Raw genomic sequence first — 15,389 nt, 5'->3', positions numbered from 1 at the left:
TCTCTGTGCCTGTTAATTTGCAAAACTGGGATATTGGTTTTTAACCCACTGCCAGGAATCTAAGGTTCCTGAACATTCTTCGAAAGTGACTGCTGACCCATTGAAAAGAACACTGCATACTTTTTATGAGTTGGGAAAGTTTGTAAATGCATGACATTATTTGTCAAAAGAGTACTTTAGCTTAAGCTGGTTTTAATTCTATCATGTTATTTTAATTTCCATAAACAGCAAAGTCCCTCGAGGTAAAGGAAAAAACAATACAATATTTTCTCACATCCTCTTACCCAACTTCCATCCCACCCAAAACACACACACACACACACACACACACACACACACACACAATTCCCTCTTCCCATTGTGAATTCTGAAGACTTTTCCCTGTATAATTTCCTCCCTGATAATGTAGTCAATAGCAGGAATGCTAAACTTCTGAAAGCAGTGCAAATCAATAGGTAATTCCACAAGTGCTTTTTGGTACTTTAATTATCAAACTATCAAGATGCCCATATCCTATTATCTAAAGTAGGCTTCTCCAAGTTCCCAAGGATGTTCATAGGTGTTTAATGTACAGAGCTCTTTGATCATATCATTTCAGAACATATTTGATTAAATCCAGTAATATGACTTGCTTGAATATGATAATATACGTTGTGAAATTCTAAGAGAGGAAAATGTAATGTTTTCCTAACTTTTTTGGATCCTCTTATCACTGAATTCTCTCAGACTTCTTATTCCGAGAAAACAACTGGGGAAATACTCATCTAAAGGGTTTTGTTAGACTTTTGCTGTTTGAGAAAGGTGAATGAATGTGTGGCTTTTTAAACAACAGGAAAGTTATGTCCCATCTGAATAAGACTGATGGAGAGTGAGAATTTCCCTTTAGAAAGGAGACTAAGATAAATGGACAGGTATTCTTTCATGCTCTTACTTCCACCAAGAAGATACTGTTGCTATTACAGTAGACCTGAGTTATTGTTGTTCAGTCAAGTTGTGTCTGACTGTGACCCCGTGGACTGGAGCAAGCTAGACTTCCCTGTCCTTCACCATCTCCTGGAGCTTGCTCAAACTCATGTCCAGTTAGTTGAATCTGCAAGAGAGAAACCTCCAACGTGGAAAGAAGACTACAAAGTTATTCTTGGATTTTTTTTTCTGTTATGATCCCTTTATTATTAAATGGTATCTTCTTTTATTTCTTTATTTGTTATTTAAGTATAGTTGAATTACAGTGTGTGTCAATTACTGCTATACAGCAGAGCAACTCAGGTATGTATAAAAAGACCCTGATACTGAGAGGGGTTGGGGGCAGGAGGAGAAGGGGATGACAGAGGATGAGATGGCTGGATGGCATCACCGACTCGATGGACATGAGTTTGAATGACCTCCGGGAGTTGGTGATGGACAGGGAGGCCTAGCATGCTGGGATTCATGAGGTCACAGAGTCGGACATGACTGAGTGACTGAACCGAACTGATACATATTTTATTTCATATTCTTTCCCATCATGGTGTATCCCAGGATATTGAATGTTGTTCCTGTGCTATACAGTAGGACCTTGTTGTTTATCCACCCTATATACACCGATTTGCATCTGCTAATCCGAAACTCCCATTCTAACTCTCTCTCATCCCTCTCCATTTTGGCAACCACCAACCTATTCTCTATGTTTCTAATCCTGTTTCTGTTCATTTGTGCCATATTTCAGATTCCACCTATAAGTTTTATCATATGATATTTGCTTTTCTCTTTCTGACTTACTTCGTTTACTATGATAATCTCTGGTTGCATCCATGTTGCTGCAAATGGGATTATTTCATTCTTTTTTATAGTTGAGTAGTATTCTGTTGTATATATATGTAACACATCTTCATCCATTCATCTCTTGACGGACACTGAGGTTGTTTCCTTGTCTTGGCTATTGTGAACAATGCTGCTATGAACATAGGGGTGCATGTATTTTTTTAAATAGATGCCCAGGAGTGAGAGTGCAGGCACTTATGGTAACTCTGTTTTTAGTTTTCTATACACTCGAATTTTTGACTGCAGGGCCTATCCCCCATTGTTCAAGAGTCAACTGTACTCTTGCTTTGTTTGCTTTGGTTCTTTGCCATAGGAATAATAATAATAAATGTATTTGAAGCACCCTAACTCTATTATAAATGAGTGCCAGTTACTAGAAGGTCAGACAAACTAAACCTATCTTTGATAATAGTTTTATAAATAAATATATTATGTTGAAATGATCCTTATTTTTCTTTGGAATGCCAGTTAGTCAGGAAACTCTTGCTGCTTTATAGCCGTCAGTCAAGGAAAGCGAGACTTATGACTCCATAGCCATGTGAAAATAACTCACTGCCTCACTCTTAAGTGGCAAAGTGAAAAGGGAGCCAGGGACATCTCTCAGGTCAAAGCAGAATAAATGAAAATGAAAATCCATTAACAACTTTTACAACCGATAGTTAGGTAACCACAGTGCCCTTCCTGTGACTATGTTTACATCATGTGTTTTTCAGGTCTGCCTTCCCAATTAAGCTCTGAGTTCCTTGAGGTCAGAGACGACATCTTATTTGCAACCTTTTTCCTGGAATATTCCACAGTGTCTGAGTCACAGTAGGCACCTGTCACACATTTACTCAATTGAACTGACATTAAATGATTTGGAACAAAAATATTTATAAAAATATCTCCTATAATACATAGAGTACAGACGTTGAATCATATTTTCAAACTGAAGTAGATAAATTTTATATTTCCCTAGGTATTTCTAGGCAGAATATACAGCTCATTTGTGGCTAAAAAACACATAAAAGCATAAAAACCTCATCATATCTATTCTGGGTGATAGCAACCTTGATCAAATGCAATGTTTACCTACATGATTTTTTTTACATTTCTTTAAACTTTTTATTTTGCATTGGGATATACTGGTTAATAACATTGTGATAGATTCAGGTGAAGAGTGAAGGGATTCAGCCATACATATACATGTATCTATTCTCCCCCAAACTCCCCTCCCACCAGGCTACCACGTAACACTGGACAGACCTGAATGTGCTCTACAGTAGGTCCTTGTTCATTATTCATTTTTAAATATAGCAGTGTCACTTATTTCAATGACATGAGGAACTTTACTAATATCCCAAGTAAATGTCACTCTTTGATTATAACCTAAGGGGGTGTTTTGAATCTTGATTTTTCTGCCTGTCATGGAATTACTCCTCACTGCTCTTTTTCACCCAGGTATGTGATAACTGTATCAATGTTATTGTCAAGACTTTGATAAAAATTTTAAGTCCATGGCCAAGGGAAGAATTCAGTAGTATGAAAACAAGTTCATTTAACTGATTGACAACATAAAGAAGGCTGAGTGCTGAAGAATCGATGCTTTCAAATTGTGATGTTGGAGAGGACTCTTGAGGGTCCCTTGGACTGCAAGGAGGTCAAACCAGTCAATCCTAAAGGAAATTAATCGTGAATATTCATTGGAATGACTGATGCTGAAGCTGAAGCTCAATACCTTGGCCACCTGTTACAAAGAGCTGACTCACTGGAAAAGACTCTGGTATTGGTAAAGGTTGAGGACAAGTGGGCGACGAAGGGTGAGATGGTGGGATGGCATTACTAACTCAATGGACATAATCTGATCAAACTTCAGAAGATCCTGAAGGACAGGGAACCCCGGCTTGCTGCAGTTCATGGGATCACAAAGAGCTAGACATGACTTAGCAACTAAATAACAACAATCAACAGCATCGGAATGTGAGATTTTTGTTGGCAGTTATGTTCTTATCTAGCCTGCCTTTCTTTGATATATGCAAGGACATTCCAAAACTCTGTCAAATCTTTGCTGACAAAGATATATTTGAGTCCACCGTCATTGTAAATTTGTTACTATGACACGAGTCTCAGAGCTGACACCAATTGCACAATTGAGCTAAAACAATCATAAAAATTGACGTGGTCAAAACTCATGAGCAGAAAGAACAATGCCAGTCAGCTCATGCCCAGCACAACACGTATCTTTACACTCCTGTCTTGGCTAACAATAATATGGTCACTGCTATTGTGCTCACAGTCATGAAATGCATGGCCAGTGATGTGGCTCCCTTATACTTCTTAGTCCTTGGGCTGTTTATGATGTGAATCCTATACTTTACATTTGTGGGTTGTAATGCATTCATTTTCCTCTGACTGTCAGGTAATTGCCTTTAATTGAAGACTTTTGGATTTTGAGAACAGCCCCTTGAATTATTTTACTATTTATTACAATCTACACCAGAAACTCCAGGAGTTACCATCAGGCAGATTGTGGTGCCAGACTGAATTAAAGGATACATTTTCTATCAGTTTTAAGAAGATTAAAACACACACACATACACACACACACACACACACACACACAATTCATCAGAGAATTAAGTGAAAGAATTCCAGTACATATGAGAATTTAATAAAGGCAAAGTAGTAGTTTAATTCGTTGGGGAAAGAACGGGTTATTTAATCACTGACAATGACAGAAAGAAAATCAGTCTTGTAGCATTTAGTTCAGATGGAGTAAAGACAATAGTAAATAATACATTGATAAAAAATATCTGAAGAAGATTTAGAATACCTTGTGCAATTTTAAGCAACACAGGAAACAGAAGATATTAGAGTCAAAGGACCAACTTAGAATAGGAAAAAAACAGCTTTCAGTTAAATAATAAGGGGCAAATATATAATGTTCATTATGATAGATATATAGATAAACAAGTGATAGATAGGTGCATGATCAGTCTCTCAGTCATGTCTGACTCTTTGTAACCCCAGGTACTATAGCCCATCAGGCTCCTCTGCCCATGGGATTTTCCAGGCAAGAATACTGGAGAGGGCGGCCATTTCTGTCTCCACGTGATAGTCCCAACCCTGGGATCAAACCCGCATCTCCTGAGTCTCCTGAATTAGTTGGTGGTTTCTTTACCATTGAGCCACCTGGGAAGCCCCATAGATAGGTAGATATTACCAATAAAAGAAAAAAAAGAACTACTGAGTTATAGGAATGGGATAATTGTAGGCAGCTCATGGGAGAGCAAATCCAAATGGCAATTGTGTGAAAGGATGCTCAACTTCACTAGCATTCAGGGAAGGGAAACTTAATGGGAAAATAATGTATTACTTTATCAATTTGCCCTCAAACTAGCCAATGTTATGAAGAAGAACACTTGTTACAGATTTGGATAAAAGGAAATAATACAATTTGAATAAAAATGAACACACACACACTGTTGGAAAGATGAAGGGCTGCAGTCTCTTTCAGAAAGCAATGTGGCAAAATCTATTATATTAAATATACTCTTCAATACGAGATTCTGTCTGGTCATCCTATAGAAAAAAATATATACACTATATAAGTATCTCAGGCAACACTGTTTGAATATATTTCACTTAGAATTGTTTCAAGTAGTAAAAAGAAGACTAAGTGGAAACAAATGGAAGTCTGCTTATAAATGAGTGATTGAATCCACATGGCATAACTATCATGGAATATTATGTAGCCACTAGAGATAAGAAAATAGAAGTAGACCATTAGATAGAGTAGAAATATTTTCATGTGTTATTGGTAATTTAGCAAGTAAAATGCAGAAAGGTTCTGATACAATCTCTTAATAAAAATGATTTTAAAATCCCCATTATTCATGTGCATAGGTATGTGTGTGTATTATGTATATATTTACATGTACATGTATGTATATCTGTGTATTTTTGCAATTACATGGATGTGGTCAAATATATAAAAGATGAATGAATATGTGGTTTTTACAGGCCACTGGATGTGGGGGGAAAATGTGAGAAAAGAGAAAAGGGGTCACAAGTAGAAAAGTATAAGAAAATAGTTCTATACTATAAACCTCTAGCTTACATACAGCTATACATATGTGTGTCTGTCTGTATATGTTTATACATTATGCAAAATAATACATGGGTATTTAAAGGTGGGTTTGAGTGAAAAAGCAGTGTATGAACAAGTCAAAATTCTACTTCTAACAGGTTGAAACTACTAAAATGACAAATTAGGGACTTCCCTGATGGTCTAGTAGCTGAGACTCCATGCTCCCAATGCAGGGGCCCCAGGTTCAATCCCTGGTTGGGAAACTAGATCTCACATCCCACAGCTAAGAGTGCGCATGCCACAATTAACAACTAGAAGACCCCCAATGCAGCAACGATTAATAAGACTCAGCACCGTCAAACAAATAATTTTTTTTAATTACAAATTAAGTGAAACAATTTCTGACACTGGTAGTGCCCCGTCAGCTCTCCTTATTCACTGCTTTGGAGACCACCAAATGCTCTCCCATCTCACATGAAACTCACAACCTTGCCTAAGGATGAAAATCAGAGAGTAAAACTCACTGTCATTATGTGCAACTTGTATCTAATTTTGCAAATTTAGTTTAAGAAATTGATACGCTTTCAGGTCAGATTTTAAAGTCCGAAAATTTAAATTATAAACTTGTCTTCAAAATTCCCTGCCATCTCATAAGGTCATAAAATCCAAATGATGCTAAAGGCCAACCATGGAAAAGAATGCTTAGAGGCAAAAGGCTGTGCTGAGAATTTCAGCATTCTACCCATGAAGCTTCAGGCACTAACATTCTGGTAAAAAGACCCAGCTGAGCTGGGAATGAAGACACAGCTTCTTATCTTGGCTTTGCTGAGAACTTGCAGTGTGACTGGGTAAATCACTTCACCTTTCTGAGCTCCTGATTCTCTTGTAGGTAATTATCCGGGCCTTATCTCCTTCATTGTTTCAAAGAGAAAATTAGATAGATGATTTGTGTGAAAGTACTTTGAATGGTAAAATGTGGCATATTATTATTTAAACAAGGCATTATCCTCCCAAACCTACTTAGAAGGGGGTTGTAAATGAAATACTGCATATTACTATGATCCTGGGCTTTGGAGAATTTGGCTCCTCGGGGCTCCATTACAGTCTCGGCTCTTTTTCAGCGCAGCATAAATTATGTCCTCCAAACAAGTCTTCAACACCCCTTGGAAGACTGAGAGGTTTGAGTCTGCTTAGTGCCCCTCAAATAGGTGCCACTGCAGAGAAAGAAGAGCGTTGAAGAAGACAGTGAACGGGGTCTGCCTGCCAAGTCTGTGCTCGAGTTGCAGTTTCTCACATGCACGGGTGTTGAGAATAACGGGAGCATGTCTGTAAACCCAAGTCTAGGCTGGAATTTCCATAGCCTGTGGGTATTTTTCCGAGTTGTTATAATAGATGCATGTCCATGCATAAGTGCGAATATACACAAACATGACATTATACAAGCAGATGGCTTTGCCACGTTACACACCCCATTCATGAAAAGCTATCGGTTCCACAAACCTTATTTGCTATTGTAATTGGGTCCTTTTGCCAGTTTGTTTTGTGCGTTTTTGACCCTGGTCATTCACCCATTCTATAGCCTTCTAGGTATTCAGAAAGTGCTTTTACTCCCCCACAACTCTAGGCGTAGATTGCCTCTCAGAAATGATTATTTTCCTACTTACAAATCTCAGAAACATCTGAACCATTTGTTATTGTTGTTTTTAAATATGAGAGCTTTGGAATAAGGCAAGACTTGGAAAGATTTGATCATAGAATTTTCTCACTCTGGGACTCTGAGTCAATCTGGGATGTCTCATTGGCATTATATTAAAAGCACCGAATCTACTCATTACCTGTGAGGTTTCAGAGGATGTGCGATCCCTAAAACAAGGTTCCCTTGTGTGTTCTGATGAACCTTGGGTCTGACTCTCCCCACAAGCCCATTACGGTAAGAGCAAAGCACTCTGCCATGCACACACTAAAAAAAGCCTCATTCCTGATTGCCAGAGCCCTCGGGCTATCACTGTTCACCCCCTCAGGGATCCCAGAGGCTCTCATCACCGCCAAGAAAGAGTTTTTCCTCCACACAGCAGATTGGTGGGGAAGGGTCAGTCCGGGGTTTGAGAGATTCACACCGACATTCCAGATCAAACACTTATGTGACTTTGGGCAAAGTTTCTTAAGGTCTCTGATCCTATGTCTTCAGCTGTCAAATAAACATAATACAGCAAGTCCCCAACATACAAAAGTTTTCCCCAGTGGCTCAGTGGTAAAGGCTCCAGCTGCTGAGACAGGAGATACAGGTTCCATCCCTGGGTCGGGAAGATCCCCTGGAGGAGAGCATGGCTACCCACTCAAGTGTTCTTGCCCGAAAAATCCCATGGGCAGAGGAACCTGGTGGGCTACATTCCAAAGGGTGGCAAAGAGTCAGACACAGCTGAGCAAATACAAAACACACACACACCTACAATATGAACCTTGAAGTTGAGAACTTTCAAAGAGGTGAACCTATGTTCAAATATCCAATCCTGTAAGCTCATTCGTGAGTCTGGGGCACACTGTCATGTGCTTGCAACCTCTCCAAGTGACTGTGGTATTGCGTACTTTACTGTGCCCTGCTGTGTAGGGGAGAGCAGTATAGTATCTTTATTTCAAGCCCCAGTGATGGAGCTGGTACTACTGTACTTTTCAAGGTACTGTACTATAAGATGAAAATCATTTTCTTTATTTTTTTGTGCTTGCTTTTCAAGGTATTATTTGTGTGAAAGGTACTGTATTACAAACCTATTACAGTACAGTCCTGAGCATCTCCACGTACAGGACGAAAAAAAATAAATGCCTAGAACATTTGGAGCATGTTCATACCTAGTTTCAGACGTAGGTACACAACAATACAAACCACTGTAGTTCGTATGTGTACCGAAAATTATCAACTCTAGGTGTGAGGCACCAGTCTCCCCACCTTGCTATGACAGTGGGCACAACAGTGTCTTTGGTTTCCCAGCTTGTCTTTTACAGAACAAATCAAGCTGATCTGTGTGGATCGTGTGGTTGCAGTGGCAGCACAGCTGGATGAGCACAGCTTGGGGTGGCAGAAGCTGTGATCTGTAGCAGTTGCCAATTTCCATAGTGTAAACACTCCCATCATGAGACCTTACTGAGAGCAAAACGGAGAAGCCCATACATCCAGCCAGGACAAGCCAGCTCCGCTGCACCACTGTGTAAATGGACCCAGCACTGAGGGAGCTTTTAGCTCTCTAGATCTCTCTCATCACTTCTGCTCTATAATTATTGGATTCTGTTTCTCTATTCTGTCTGAACTATTTCCATTCCCTTCATTTTTCCCACTGATCTTACCTTCTTGTCCTTGGTTCTTCCTATTTTTTTCTATGAATCTTGAGGAACCTACATCCCTCTGACTGCGAAGATAAAGAAAAATACACAGGAATGAGTCATTTAGGGACATATAGACCTGGGTTTATAAGAATACTGTTACAAAATAAGCTTATTTTAATCAAGAGTCACTGTAATATGCATCTAGAGTGAACTGCTGATATTCAAGCCCAGGTCCTCACAGCTGCACATATGGTCTATTTTCAATATGCATTAATGTGGTTTATCACCTTCTCTCTCCACCCGATCCGGTCTGCACATTGCTGCCAAAAATAGCTTCCTGAAATAATACTTGGATCACATTTCCCATTCAAAACTTCCAGTGGTTTCTCCATCCCTCTAGGAAAAAGACCAAACTTAGCTCACAAAGCCTTTCAGAGCCAGAACTCCAATGGCTTCGGTTGCTCACATCTCTGTTTATACCAGCCTACTTGCCATCCTTTTCTGCACTTTTCTTTACTTCCCAAATGGCTCTTAATTCACACCGCTTGGTATTGAAGCTATTTGTTTACATAATCTCCAAAAATGGATTACTAACATGAACAGCATAGAACCGTGACTTTAACTGTTCCCCAGCACTCCCCAGGAGAACTCTCTGTGACAATGTAGATGTTTTTATTCACACTGTCCAATATGGTAGCTACTAGCCATAGATGGCTACCAAGCACATGGAAAGTGGCCAGAGTGACTAAGGAACTGAACTTTAATTATTTCAATTCATTAAAATTGAAATAGTCACTGTGACTGCATGGATAGACCCTCTATAAGATACAGCACAAGTGTCTGCTACTTTGCAGTTATTCAACCACTATTTGTTGACAGAATCAGTGAAATTTCCTAATATCATAACATAACCCTGAAACATCCCTAGTTTCTCTCTCTCTTTTTTTTTTTTTTTTTCTATAGCCTGTGGCCTTGTCCCTATCACCCAAAATCTTCCTGGTGACCTTGTTGGCAACAGTCGTTGGATGGGAATTAAATGTTCACTAAAACACAGTCTGCTTCCAGCCTGTGGAAGCATTCAGAGATGAGGGTTGAGTTGGCCAAGAATGAAGCATTTGAAAGCCAGCTGTTTTTCTCCGCAGGGCCACCTCCACTCTCCAGGGTCAGTGTGTCAAATTCTGTGTGTCTTAAAGTCTATACTGAGGCCTTCAGAAATTGTCCCATAACTTTGGGTCAGTTTGACATGCTCTTTAAACTCAATGAAAGTCTACATTTCAATTTCTCATAGCAGAAACATAGTTAACTCTGGGTAAAACATATATATATATATATATATACACATACATATGTATATATACACACACACACATGCAGTTGTTTAATTTGCAGCAAATATTCTCGTGTGTTTTTATGCATTTGCTTGCACCAATGGGACAATAATTCATTTACAATTTAAAGATTTTTAAAATAATGCAAATACTGTGTTTCAGCAACGCTGAAGAAAAACTCGAAAATTCTTCCTTTTAAACAAGTTAGAAAATGCTAAACTTCATTGAGGAATAACTCCACAGAGAATTTGAAAGCCCAAAGGACCTGAAACATCAGTGAGCCCAACACATCCCCTCTATACTCAACACATATAATCATGGTCGCTTAGAATTGTCTGTATAAAGCTTTAGTAAATCTTTGCCTACAGCAAAGAAACCAGAAATGTATTCTATTTCGGCAGCACTCTCCATTAATTAACAGAATCCTAGTTTATAAGACTATTAAAATGTCTTTTATTTAAAATAAGCAAATTAAATTAGATCACTTCAGTTTATAAACATAAAAAGTAAAATGTTATTTTCGTTCTCCACTCTGTAGTAGTCATTTAGAATAAGGTAATGTAATAACATTCATCTCATACTGAAAAAAAAAATTAATGTAAGAAAAGGAAACATTTACGTATTTGCTTTATGTTTTTATTAGACACTGAACTTTGCAGATGTCACTTTCCCTGAATAACTAAGCCCAGAATTTGACCCAACTCCATATTATTAATAACTTCTGATTCTCAGAAGAAATTTCAAATTGCATTGCATGGTGACCTAGCATATTCCCATACATACACACACACAAACACAGTGTCAAATGTAGTTAACTGTATTATAGTACAGCTTAATTCATGGAAGATATTTTTTACCAAATTTGTATCATCGTATTAATATTCTTTGTAGAAAAGTTAGAAAACACTTTTAAGTGACTAGTCATTATGTACTTGGCTTCCCATCCCCAAACAATCTTTGACCTCTAATTATGCTGGATTGTGGGACCTGTCATGCTACACAAAGATTATACTGTGCTACTGCAAATTCCCAATTTAGCAAAAGGAATACAGATTTGCCTCCAAGAGAGTGATAGTAAAATATACCTACTGTCAATTGATTTCCCTAGCTCTAATTGCAAGAATTATACTCTAAAAAGAGACACTTCTGATAGCCAGATTAATTATACAGCTTTCTTATAAATGCTATGTTATTATCTTTGTGCTCACATAGTAACCAAAGTCAAAAGATGTTATCAGAATATTTTCTCAGAGAGAGGCTATGTGACTCTCCATGATGTGGAGAATATGTACATAATTAATAAGTCTATATGGAGTGCCCCAATGAAGTGCTTATTAAGTTACCCCCTCTGAGATTCCCCAATGCTCATTCACCTACCTTGGTTTTTCTCACTAATGTACTTATAGCTTCTTTCTACACAAAGTACAATGGTCCTATTTGGCTTAATTTGTGATATTTATCTGACATTACAAACATATGGCAACTGTTTTCTTATGATATTACAATGTACTTGGATTTTTTTTGTTGTTGTTCTGTTTTTGTTTACACCAATACAATATTGAAAAGCAAAATAAAATAAAGTAAAGATAAAAATTAAAAAAATAAAAGAATGAATTGGACCGACCAAAAAAATTAAAATAAATAAATAAATAAAATTTCAGTTTAGCTTCCAGGAAAATCAATTTAGTCTGAGACACAGGTAATTCCTCTTTGAGGAATACCTATATCTATGCAACCTGTTGGGCTTCCCAGGGGGTGCTAGTGGTAAAGAAAGTGAAAGCCACTCAGTCATGTATGACTCTTTGTGACCCCATGGACTATAGAGTCCATGGAATTCTCCAGGCCAGAATTACTGGAGTGGGTAGCCTTTACCTTTTCCAGGGGATCTTCCCAACCCAGGGATTGAACTTGGGTAGATTACAGGTAGATTACAGGCAGATTCTATCAGGGAAGCCCAGTGGTAAAGAACTGCCTGCCAATGTAGGAGATGTAAGAGACACAGGTCCAATCCTTGTATCAGGAAGATCCCATGGAGAAGGGCATGGCAACCCACTCCAGTATTCTTGCCTGGAGAATCCCATGGACAGAGGATCTTGGCAGTCTACTATCCACAGGGTCACAAAGAGTCAGATACAACTGAACAACTAACACTTTCACTTCATGCAACCTGTTGGACAGATGGGCTGAAGGCCATTTGGGGTTCATGTATGGAGCAGAACCTGTTCTACGCTCCTGAAACACCCACACTTGTGAAGAGCATGTTTACAGCATAAAAACTTTCTTTACTTGAAGCCCCAGCATGAGCTCTGTCCACATCTTCAATGAATTAGTTTACATTATATTCAGGACAACATACATTAGAGTTGGCTAATGTGTTCCCACAGTATTCAGATAATCTAATGGCAGAATATGGGTCTCTCTAACAATTATGATTGAGCCTATGACTCAAAGCTAGGCCTGCTAACCAACTGCATAGCCCAATAAAAATCATTTCTCATGTTAAAAAGGAAGGAACCCCTAAAAACACAAAAGATTGCTTGAACATAGTGGAAAGAAAACTCTCCTAAATAAAGCCAAATTCTTTCTTTACCAGGAGGAAAAAAAAACACAACACATTCTAATACTGCATAAAAATTGAAAAACGATATATTGAAGTCAGTAGGATTTAGCATTTAGAATAGGAAAAGAAAAATATGTAAGAGATGTCAAAATATTAAGCCAAACCAAAAGCACTATGTAAAATAGTAAATACAGCATGATGTCATTTTTAAAAGAAATAGATAGATCAAACTATTAATGGTGATTATCTTCATAGTAAATCATCTTTTGTAACCTACCTGTGCTTTCTGAATTTTTCTACAATAAATAGGCATTAATTTTTAATTTAAAATGGCTTAAATTTTAAAAAGGATAGCTACTGATTGGAGCTAATAGCAATACCCTTTGCAGTAATTTGTTGTTGTTGTTATTTAGTTGCTTAGTCATATCTGACTCTTTTTTAGCCTCAAAGATTATAGCCTACCAGATTCTTCTATCTATGGGATTTCCCAGGCAAGAATATGGAATGGGTTGCCATTTCCTTCTCCAGGACATCTGTCCAACCCAGGGATAAAATCTGCATCTCCTGCATTGGCAGGTGGATTCCTTACTACTGAATGAGATAACAGCAGTACACTCCATAGTAATAACAGCAGCGATAACAATAATGATGATAGGAAATACCTAGATACCCTCTGCTTATTCCAACTATGCTTATTATATCATAAAAATATTACTATAGAGCCCATGTTCATATTGGAGAAGGAAATGGCAACCCACTTTGCTATTCTTGCCCAGAGAATCCCAGGGACAGAAGAGCCTGGTGGGCTGCCATCTATGGGGCCGCACAGAGTCAGACACGACTAAAGCGACTTAGCAGCAGCAGCAGCAGCATGTCCATATTGGTTGGATATTTCATTTTTACACAACGTACATTGTCAAACTTGATGAAAATTTTTTCAAGTGAAGTTTTCAACCTGCAATGATTTACTTCTCATGAGTTAGTGTTTGTGCTGAGTAATATGCCTCCACCAGAGCCCTGACACTGATAATGAAACAGGTTTCTTTTCTCTGCTGCCTATTTGCTGAAAGTGTACTTAGCAAACCACTTGACCCATTCATAGATTGAGTAGTTACTGTGTTTCAGGCAAGTACCTGAGATACACATGTGAAAGATACAGACACCTCAATATCAAAAGATTCTGCCTCTTGTAGTCATGTGTGCTTAATATACATATGGAGAGATGCTGGAAGAGGAGAAAGAAGAAATGGAAACAACTAATTACAACATAGTATAATATATGCTAATAGAGCAAAATACAAATTACTAGAGGAATGTTGGGGGAATCCTTTCATCTGGGAATTAAAGCATTCTTTCTTCTGAGTCTAATCTTCTGAGTCTATTAAAAGTATCTTATGAATACTGGTGTGGATCATACTGCTTTAGCTCCCAGGGATTCATCAAATGAATCACACAATTAGGTATAAAATTCAATTGAGATTTACTGAAATTCTCAAGTGATATCATAATGGGTGTCAGTGAGATCTATATGTCTACATTAGCACAGTTCTATTGGCAGGTACAAAGGGAATAGTCAAGATATTAAGTCGGTGTATTTTCCTCCTAGATAATCCTTACTTCCTAGTTTTTCCTTGATTCCTTAAAGGGAAAAAACCACACCTAGGTATGCATATTTTATTTATGTATTTACTTATTTATTTGTGGCCATGCTGTGTGGCATGCAGGATCTTAGTTCCCTAACCAGAGATGGAACCCGAGGCCCCTGCAATGGAAGTGTAGAGTCTTAACCACTGGACGGTCAGGGAAGTCCCTACTGCATAGAGTTTCTTCCCTTGTAAAGAGAGGATATGTCTAGTACCCAGGAAGGCTAAGACATGAGGCTTGTTGAAATAGATGTAGCCTAAGATGTATTTCAGTTGGAAAGAAAGTGCAATGCAGAGTCACTTGATGAGCACGGCAGAGTGTGAAAATGAGAGAAGCCTTAGGCAATGATGGCAGAACCCGACTGCTAAGTCTAGTCCTGCCCTGCACCCTGCAACATTTTGGAAGATCTGGGAATATGAGTCAATGATCTACTTTCTCTGGTATAATTGGAAGGATGACGAATTTGATTGAATTTGATGGACTTGTCTCTGTGTCTGGTCTAATATGCCACTAACATGACAATGCTGCTATTGGAGAGATGTCCCTTGAGAGCCTGAAGTGGCACTTTTCAACATGGGGCATGCCTGGATCCCATAAGCAGAAAACAGAGCACACAGAAGTGTCGGGAAGGCTGGAGGAAGTCTGGGTTGGAAGCGAGGGCAGCAGAGCA

This window comes from Ovis aries, chromosome 10 (assembly GCF_016772045.2).
Source record: "Ovis aries strain OAR_USU_Benz2616 breed Rambouillet chromosome 10, ARS-UI_Ramb_v3.0, whole genome shotgun sequence".
In the NCBI taxonomy this organism is placed as follows: domain Eukaryota; kingdom Metazoa; phylum Chordata; class Mammalia; order Artiodactyla; family Bovidae; genus Ovis; species Ovis aries.
This window is presented reverse-complemented; position numbering follows the sequence as displayed.